Raw genomic sequence first — 9,793 nt, 5'->3', positions numbered from 1 at the left:
TACATTTAAAAAATTAATAAAATTAAAAATTTTAAAAATCTTGTAAATGTTCAGCATGTAGCCATATTTACAAATTAATTTGCAATGTGAATGTAAAATGACTCTTTCAACATCATTACAATTTATAGTGCAAAATGATCCATAGGTCGTGACTCTTAACTAACTAATGAACTAACTAACTACATGTATCGTAGGCCCTGCTACATTGCACTTACAAAGATATGGAACGAGTCATTTTTTTTTATATGCAGAGTACAATTCCTTTCACAATGGTGTAACATTTATAGTACATCTGAATTCATATCGGTACTGAATTTATTTTTTGAGAGACGCTTTACAACCATACAGAGAACCAGATAGAGATAAATGAGATTTTTCATAACTAGACTATCGTAAATAATTTTAAAATCATATATTATTTGATTGTATTAATTTTGTATAATATTAAATAACAACTGGCTTATTAAGAAGTAAATTATAAAAATCACTTTCCAACACAAATATTTTATAGGAGTCTCATTTTTTTGCTGATCCATGGCCTTATTTGCAGAGGAAAGGCTTTGAAAACGTCTTTTCCAAAGACCAACCGTATTTTCTAGCTTTGTTCTCAACCGTGGTGCTTAGATTCTATATTCTAACTTCTTTGTTGTCAAGAACAAGAAAACATTTTGTCATATCTTCGGTTTTTAAAAATAAATACAGTCGATAGTCATCTTTGGTAGTATCGTGTACGTGTGACTGACGTCTGTTTATAGAGATTATGCGAATAGATAAAGCATCTGGAAAAAGCGAAGATAAGAGATTCAGCTAGACAGTGATTTAACTACAGGTACATATACTCAAATGTGAGTTAAGTAATCATAGTTTCGGGTGCAATTTTTGCGACATTGCCGTTCCGGTCAATGTTTATTTTAGTAATAAGATATATTTCGATGAAATAAATCATGAATAAAAGTGTCTCAAATAGATTCATTCCATTGTGCCAGCGAAGAATGCTGACAGTAAAGAGACGAATGTGACGTAATGAATATTGCATCATATTCCAGGGATCAGCGATTGAAATGTTGACACAGGACTGTAGTTACAAATTGTAGTCGTACTTGTATGTGCCTGTCAACGCCCCAAAACATAATTGGAATCCAATGGCGAGCACATAGTACGTGTGTTAGTGCCATTACGTGAGCGTGCTATTAAATGTATCACTTCTGTTTGCGAATCAGTCTAGAAAACGCGACAAGATTATGAGGTCAAGTTGCAGTCATACTTTTACGTTTGGCGCAGTTAATTTAGAATCCCGTTTGTTAATTTTTTTCGTTCTAGGAATTGAAGTAGAACTCCCCATTCACTATTATGTTAATTTTTCTGGAAGGTAGTTTAAATCTGGTATTGTTTGATTTCGAAAGTATTGCAGTAGTTTGTATATATCTTGTTCGTGCGACATTACTTCCGTACGTACAGCATGTTGGGTTACTTTTTGATTTGGAACTATATAAGTTCGTTACGTGTTTCATTGACCATGGTTACAGGATGTTTCCTTTCAAATTGTTACCAAATAATTGTTCTGCGTTACGCTTAATTCAGTTCATCAAGCAGAAGTGGATGAGTTAAACATCTGAACTGAAACCGTCGTAGGGCGGAAATGGTACATTTCCGGGCGTGGTTCCTATTCAAGATATTATGTACTCACTCCCTCTGCAAGTTTGGAAATTTCCGAACACCCTGTACCTCAGCCTGAGAGAGTGGCACCACCACAAAAATACTGAAACAGATCGCACCATATAAAATGAAAACCAACACACCAACAAGAGCTGGTATCGACAATATCAGTTGAGCACTATAGCTGAACACGAAATACCAATAAAAACGCCACAAACCAAATCACACTAAAGAGCGGAAAGCAACGCCAATACACATAGCAAAAAAATCGTGAAGACCAACAAAACAAATCACCACCATTGTCAATTGACCCGTTCAGGGTACCACAGAAACATAACTAACACTGGAAACCCAATCTCATTAATGTAGGTACATCAAACGCCACAATTCGTACCACTCACAGTCCCAGACAATTACCAACAATACAACAAAATAGTTAGTAAAATAACTTAATGAATACCAGTTTCAGTAGACAAGAAATGCACGTCATACATACTACAGTTTTAAAAAAGTGAAAATATTTGTACCGATCAAAGTAGTATCACACACAAATCTAGTGACAGAGAAAATATATCATCAAATAGCAAGCCAAGACTTCTCAAACCAGATACCTCTCCAGATAGAATGTCATATGTTACCCCCGATGATGCCACATATAGTGATCCCTGGTCCAGGATGCAGTCTGGTACCTTCTCACAAACAGAACATTTCACTTCCTGGGCACTTAAATCAAAGAAAAATAGGAGTATAATTGTGCTCAACATGTTGCCCCTTGGTGAACATTGTTGTCTTATCTGTAACAAAGAACTAGATACAAAATTAAATCTAGAACCATAAACAACATATGGCAATAATACTTCCAAACCAGAAATGAATCTGTTGCCCATAACTGCCAACCAATAAAAGTCTTCCAGTATTTTTATCACAAGCAGCACTCAGAGTCCAATATCACTAACAACACTCATAAACAATTTAGAAACAAACATCCCATACTAGAATGTGCTACCACATACTCCAACACATCTGCAAACAGGGTACATTTCAAGTACACTGCTCCACCATGACGTCACCCAGCACAGTTATATCACAGAACAAAGCAGACAGTTGGAAACAAATGCCCGAGTTGATCCCAGTCGGAGGTGTAGGAACTTGCAGATTGTTTGAGCTGGTGTCAAAAATGTATGCGAGAGTAGACTTACCATCAGAATTTAAAAAATATTTTCATTGAGCTGCCAAAATGCATGAACAGATATATGAAAACTTATAGAATGATGAGTCTAACATCTTACACTTACTAATTGAAGACTACGGCGTTTGTTCAACCAGCATTGGGATGAAGTCATAAAAATGATAGTTATCCAAGATACATCAACATAGAGTTAATATTCTTCAAAATCTGCATTACTGCCAGCACTTATTTCTTCTGTAAGCTGGCAAGCACAAGGCCGGTCAGATGCTTCTAGGAATGTTGCTAGAACCAGCTCAATGATCATGAAATGTTTTTCAGCTTCATTTTGCTCTGTACTAAACCAAGAACTACATTATTGATTGTGAATAGCTCAGCTGTCAACGAAAATAGTCACATGGTGTTCCTTCTGCAGTTTTTGTCATATCTTCAGCACTAGCTTTGCACGCAGCAGTCACATTTGCAAATCATCAGTCAAAATGGAATTTACAATTGATTTCATAAGTATAATTTTTATGCTGTTAAACTTAACCGTTGAGCACAGTGAAAAAGTTCGTGCACTTTGGTCATAATTTCATCTTTTCAAGTTGATATCAGATATCCATCTCATGATATAGTTGAAGAACACATCAGAAGTCACTGTAGTGGAATTCTTCAATTCCATGTAAAAACTGCAGACACACTACTGCTTGGTGGTTTGCTACATCTAGACTCTCAACTGTAGTACTTAATCTACTGACACTTAAGGAATGATTTTCACACTGAAAAAGCTTTGAGGCAAATAAATTGGGGTCTCCTTACTCATGAGAAACAATGTCTTGCCCATAGAGACCATGCATGCTCCATCTATTATTAATATTAGCTGGAAAAAAGTCAATCCTGATCACATCCTGTGTGATAAAATTCTGAATATGCAAAGAAAAATGGAAGACATTCCAAATAAATGGTGCTGATTTTTTTGTGTATCTTCATAAAGTCTTTGATGCTGTAAAGTTCATTAAATTGTACAAAATGCTGAAATGAACAAAGTAATGCAGAAATAAGATAGGCTTTCCTTCGGAAAGTAAGAAATGACAGCACACCTAATATGCTGTGTTTAAAGGATCTGTCTGTTCAATGTAAACTACTTTTAAGTGTGTCACAGAAGGTACATCCCATTGCATCACATATTAGGTTTTCTTCCAAGTCCATTCAAATGTGGAGAGTGGGAAGAATGCTCTCTTGAAAGCATTGTATGCACTGTAAAGAGTCTAATCTGGCCTTCATGAACACTATGGGGGCAGTATGTAATGGCTGTAGTGTATTCTAAGATCCCTCATTTAAACTGGTTCTCCAGATTCAAACAAACCTGTCTGCATTCGTGCTGTGCTTCGTTCTTTGTCCTTACTGAATGCCCACTGTCAGCCCTATTTGGTATAATCCCAAACACTTGAACAGCATTCTAGTATGGCTCAACAGGTATTTCACGAGCAGTCTCCTTTGTGTACTGCATTATCTCAGTATCCTACCAATGACCCAAATTCTGACACCTGTTTCAGTCAAAACTGAGCCTATGTTTCCGTATCATTCCATAATTCCACAAATTGTGACATCTAAGTATTGGTGTGAGCTGACCAATTCCAGTTGTGGCTCATCGATGTTGTAGTCATAGAATATTATTTTTCTGCAGTTTGTAAAGTGCAGATTTTACGCTTGTGGAATATAAAACAAGATGCCAGTCTTGGAAATTACTGCCAGATCTAACTTAATATTTGTACAGTTTTTTCAGAAAGTACATTACAGCAGAGTCCCACTAATCCGAACAATCAGTTAGTCCGAACATGAAAAATGTAAGTCTAAGTATGGAAAACTGTGCGGTAAACTGCTGTACATACACACTATCTTAATTTACACAGTACAGTAAACACATATTAGAAAAATTGGCAAGAAAACATCAGGTTTCAACATTGCGTAGCAATAAAAGAAAAGCTGTCAAACTTACTAAAATACACCAGACATGTTATCCCTACTTTTGGATGACAAAAACTCATTGTTTTTTGGTGTAATGAAGACAGCTATTATATGACACATAGTTGCACCATTGTCTCATACACATCAAATCAGCAGGTGTAGCAGTGGGTTGTTGCCCCAGATAACATAGTGCGAGGTCAAGGGCTTCTGCTTCATCACTCTCTGGCACCAGCTCTCCTTTGTCGCTTTCAGGCTCATTGTCACTTCTGTCACAGCAGTCAACTTCTTCCTGGTCTTGTCACAGCATCAACTAAATCAGCGTCAGTAAGGTTCTCCACACATGCCACATCCGCTGCCATCTACTCATCTAGATCTCCTTCACTAGCTTCTTCACATCCAGGGATTGCCTGTATCATTAGTAGTAGATTTTCCTCTTCATTTTCAGCTAGGTTGCCCTGAAATTCAAGAGATGTCCACAGTTTTCTCCATGATTTTCTCATAATTTTTTGAAATAATCTGCCATGCCTTAGCCGCCCAATAAACAGCATCCTTCACGTTGTCTCTCTTATTTTGTCCACTAAAGGAATGCTATAATCTTCGATCAGCATTCTTAAAAATTGTTTACTGTAAATCAGTTTTAATTTTTGCAGTACGTCGTGGTCCATTGGCTGTAGAAGTGGTGTAACATTCGGTGGCAAAAACTTCGCCACAATTTCTCCATCACATAATTCCCCAGTGCTGGGGTGAGATGGTGCGTTATCAATCAAAAGGATTGCATGGGGAGACAAATGATTTTCCTTAGAAAACCGTTGAATAGAAGGAACAAACTGGCCGTGAAACCATTCTTTGAACATCTTACCACCACTCCATAGTTATTTTTCTGGTTACAATAATATACGGGCAGGGACTTCGTTTATAGTTTTTAAAATCTCTGGGCCTAGCAGATTTGACAATAAGCATTAAAGGCAGCTTGTGATTACCAGTAGAATTCCTGCACGCTAGTAGTCACACAATCATTGCACATTTTGAAACCAGGAACATGGTCTTCTGCTTTTGATACCAGGCTTTTTGTTGACAACACCCTAAAATTAAGGCCAGTCTCATCAGTGTTATAAATTTGTTGGTGAGAATACTTTCCTTCTCTCATCATTTTTCCAAACTCACCCAAGTAATCCTTCACTGCATCACGGTCATAAAAAAGCTGCTCTCCAGTAATTGTTAGGTGACAGATTCCATGATGTTTTTTGAATCTGTCCAACCATCCCGTACTCACACTAAAAGACCCATCATCGTTCATTAACTTGTTCAGGTAAACAGCCTTCTCCTGAATCAGTGCTCCACTCAGAGGAGTTCCCCTTTCTCTTTCCTGCATAAACCATAGGAAAAGAGCTGCATCCTCTTTATTGTACTCGGGGCTGTTTCAAAGTCTGCTGATTTTCGAGTGTTTTCTTGAAGACGTTGCACATAACTGGTCAGGCTTCACTTGGTTCTTCTCCCAATCACAAATGGTTGCTTTACCAACACTTAGTTCCGTTGTCAGTTTAGATACATTCTCACCATTGTCTACCCACCTCAAAGCATTTAGTTTTTCTTTGAGAGTTAACATTGTATGTTTCCATTTACTCATGACAAAAATACATACACTACTACATCTGAACAAATACAATACAACTGTTATACATGCCAGCGATCAATAACTAACATAACCATGCGCTTTGCAAGGCAACTGGCCGTGCACTGACCTCAGACACTACAAAGGTCTCAACAATGCACAATAACAAGGGCAGGGAGTGAGAGAGAGCCATTGTTCCCACACTTGTTTCTATTTGTTACCATGGTGTACCTAGTTATCTGCTTGGTATACTTCATTCTAGAAACTCATCACCGTAAATCTGGCTAATCTAAACAAATTGGTAATCCGAACAATGTCTGGTCCCAATTAGTTTGGATTAACGGGACTCCACTGCATCATTTGCAGGAGATATAAGGCTAATATTAACCAGCAAAGAAAATGCTCATCTTGGAGCATAAAAAAGGCGAATAGGCCTATGTTCCTCTTTAGGAGACTCCGACAAAAAGTGGGGAACCTGCTTGCCCAATCCTCTTTCAACCTTCCTCACCAAAAATTTTGATACGGAAACATATTCACACTCTTTTAATACAGAACTTTCTAAATCCTTTTATCCAGTCTAGCTTTGTAACTAAGCCTTCATACTCAGCACTTCCCTCTCACTGCCGCTGTGTATATATATGTCTCTCTCCCACTGTCTCCTTCTCTTATAATTTCCTGTACATTCCACTCCGAAATGCACCCTGCCCTATGCCTGTGTGTTAAAGTTCACTGGGAGGTTGGATGTCATCAAAACATTCTTTTGATAGGTATGCAAATGGTTGCTAGGCCAAGGGCTACCCAAAACACTTGACCCCTTACCTCTGTTGTCTATAAAACCTGAAATATGACTGCCTAAAAATTCACATTTTTGTGTGACGTTGTTTTGGAACATATTGGTACTTTATCTGTTGTTATCTGTCAATCCAAAATAACAATCTTTTTTCTTCCTACCAATAAATCCCCCAATCCACAGCTTCATTTGCTGTCCAATATGATTTTAGTTATGTTCATAATTGTTGGTTTGGTAATGACTCAAAAGCTTTCCAGAAATACTGCATGTACATGATTGCGTTAATTTTCATTGATCCGTTACACTCAGTGTCGTATCATAAAAGTGCAAGTTGGGTTTCATGTGACCAATGTTTTTGAAAGGTAATTCTGTCATGGAAATCTCACTACCTGTGAGTTCAAATTATGGTGTAGGATTCTATGGCAGATGATGCCAAGGATATTTGGCAGTACTTTTAGTGATCACTTCTACTGCCACTCTTGTAGATAAATATGACTTCTGCTTCCTTCCAACTATTAGGTACAAATTTTTGTTTGAGAGATCTATGGTGAAGCCTTGTTAAGTTTGTGATTTTTGTTCTGTGTGCATGCCATTGATACTTCCACTTCAGGTGTCATTTGTAAGTAATTATTTTTGATAACATTTTTGGCAAGTATCCCAATTTTACTGAAGTATATACAAGACAGTCCAAAACAATGGAATAACCATGGCTGCTCAGTAGTCTTCCCTGATGTCTTGAGATTTCAACCTCCTGGTCAGATTACAGTTCTTAGTGCTGATCTGTATGCGACCTTAAAAGCACTGAAGCAGGAGATATAACTGAAACAAGAATCCGTTCTGATTCCATTGGCACCCTACAAGTATTGCAGCAAATGTTTCCAGTAGAGGCAGTGATCTCATTAATACAGGATAAACTGCTACTTCTCTGAAGAGAGGAATGCTGTGTAGCATGTGGGAGTTCTGAGATATATGTTGCCAGATGGAGCAGCCATGGAGGCCTGCAGGGAACTCAGTGTAATTCTATGTGCCACACCTGTGCAGGCTGTCACTGTGCTGTTTAGTCAAAAAGCAATGTAACTGTGGGAGGATGGGGGAGGGGAGGGCAAGGCATGAGAGATGATAAATTGTGGTCAGTGAAGCCAACTATTTGACTGTGTTGTACCTCAAACCACTTATTCTGATGGGATGAAGCCAACCTGACCCACCTCCAAATTGGACACTGTTCATTAACACGTGGCTTCTTACATGAGCAAGATGATCTTCTAGTCTGTGGTGTACAGCTGACCATAATTCCAGTTTTAATAATGTGTGTTTCATATTCATACCAGAGGGCAGTGACTAGTGTAAGTGGGAACCTGTCCTCTGTCTTAGCTAATGGTGGGATGAGTATCACAAAGCTTTTAGAATTGTCCATTTGTCTGAACTCCGACCTAAGTCTTAGATGGAGGATTTGGTGTGGCACAGTGTGTCTGGTTCATGAATATTTAAATTGATTTAATTGTTTTTGAGTGTGTGTGTGTGTCACAAAATAACTTACCAGATTTTTTTCCCCCAGTATAGTTTCTAGTTTCTTTTTAACCTTCAGCAATTTTAACCACACCAGTCCCATCATATTTTTGCACAGGCCCTGAAGACCTCGATGTCATTTGCTAACACTATTCTGTCATCATCAACTAATATCTATAACCCACATTTTGCAGTGGTGTGACAATTAAAGTGGTGCAGTAATCGTGAATCTTAGGAAAGGAAGTTGAAAATGGAGTTCAGTTTTAATGCTTTTGCTTTACTGCCTTTAATTTCAGTTCCTGTTACTTGAGTGTTTTCATCATTGATGCAACCAACTAGCTCATCGTATGACCAGAATTTCTTGGATTTTAGGAGAGATCCTTCAGTAAGATTCAGCTATGCTTGTTGTTGAAAGCTTCTTTCATTGCTATTTCGACAATCAAAAATATGTTCCATACAGCATCTTTCTATCCACAGGCTTATGATTTGTCTTACATCTTTTATGCAGTTGTCACAATGTTCTTAGGATTTTCTTCACAGAGACTATATACCCTGGACTGTTCGTTTCATCGTAAACTATTCTACGAGGTACACACCTAAACAATGCTTGGTCAGTTATTCTTTTAGATGTGAGCCACAGTTCCTCTACATGTTCTTGCCCAGGGTAAATGTTTAGAGTTCCTCTTGAAGATTTGACATCACTGGCTCTTTATTTGGCTTATGGGGCAGCATGCAAATATTTCTGCTTGTTTTAGTTGCCCATTGTACTTCAATGATAATTGTTGCTGCAAATGTCTCTTTGTCATGTAAACCAATTTCATAGTGGACATGCTCAATGAGGTTAGGTCTTTTTCCAGCATAAGTGAGCTTCCATTCTAAATCTACATCTATATTCTGCAGACCACTGTGAAGCACAGGAAGGATGACTGAGTGCCTCTGTGTTGTAATTAGTCTAATCTTGTCTTCGTGATCACTATGGGAGCAATATGTAGAGATTTATGATATATTCCTATATCGACCACTTAAAGTTGGTTCTAGGAACTTTTGGATGATAGACATACACTATCTTCAAGTGTCTGCTAGCTCAATCCCT

General features: G+C 37.9%; 1 protein-coding gene across 2 annotated transcripts in view; it reads left to right on the top strand.

Moving 5' to 3' along the window:
* The first annotated feature begins 641 nt into the window (after positions 1-641).
* Positions 642-9,793, top strand: part of LOC126267105 (polyisoprenoid diphosphate/phosphate phosphohydrolase PLPP6) — a 54,029-nt gene continuing 44,877 nt past the window's right edge. Inside the window, exon 1 of one of the 2 annotated variants that reach the window (XM_049972002.1) lies at positions 642-829. The gene's annotated coding sequence lies outside the window, so the exon portion shown is untranslated. Of the gene's footprint in view, positions 846-9,793 lie in introns of both variants that reach the window. The other variant, XM_049972003.1, reaches the window with a different exon arrangement.

The sequence above is a fragment of the Schistocerca gregaria genome, chromosome 4, assembly GCF_023897955.1.
Source record: "Schistocerca gregaria isolate iqSchGreg1 chromosome 4, iqSchGreg1.2, whole genome shotgun sequence".
In the NCBI taxonomy this organism is placed as follows: Eukaryota; Metazoa; Arthropoda; class Insecta; order Orthoptera; family Acrididae; genus Schistocerca; species Schistocerca gregaria.
Note: the sequence above shows the minus strand (reverse complement) of the source record. Positions and strands in the feature narration are given on the sequence as shown.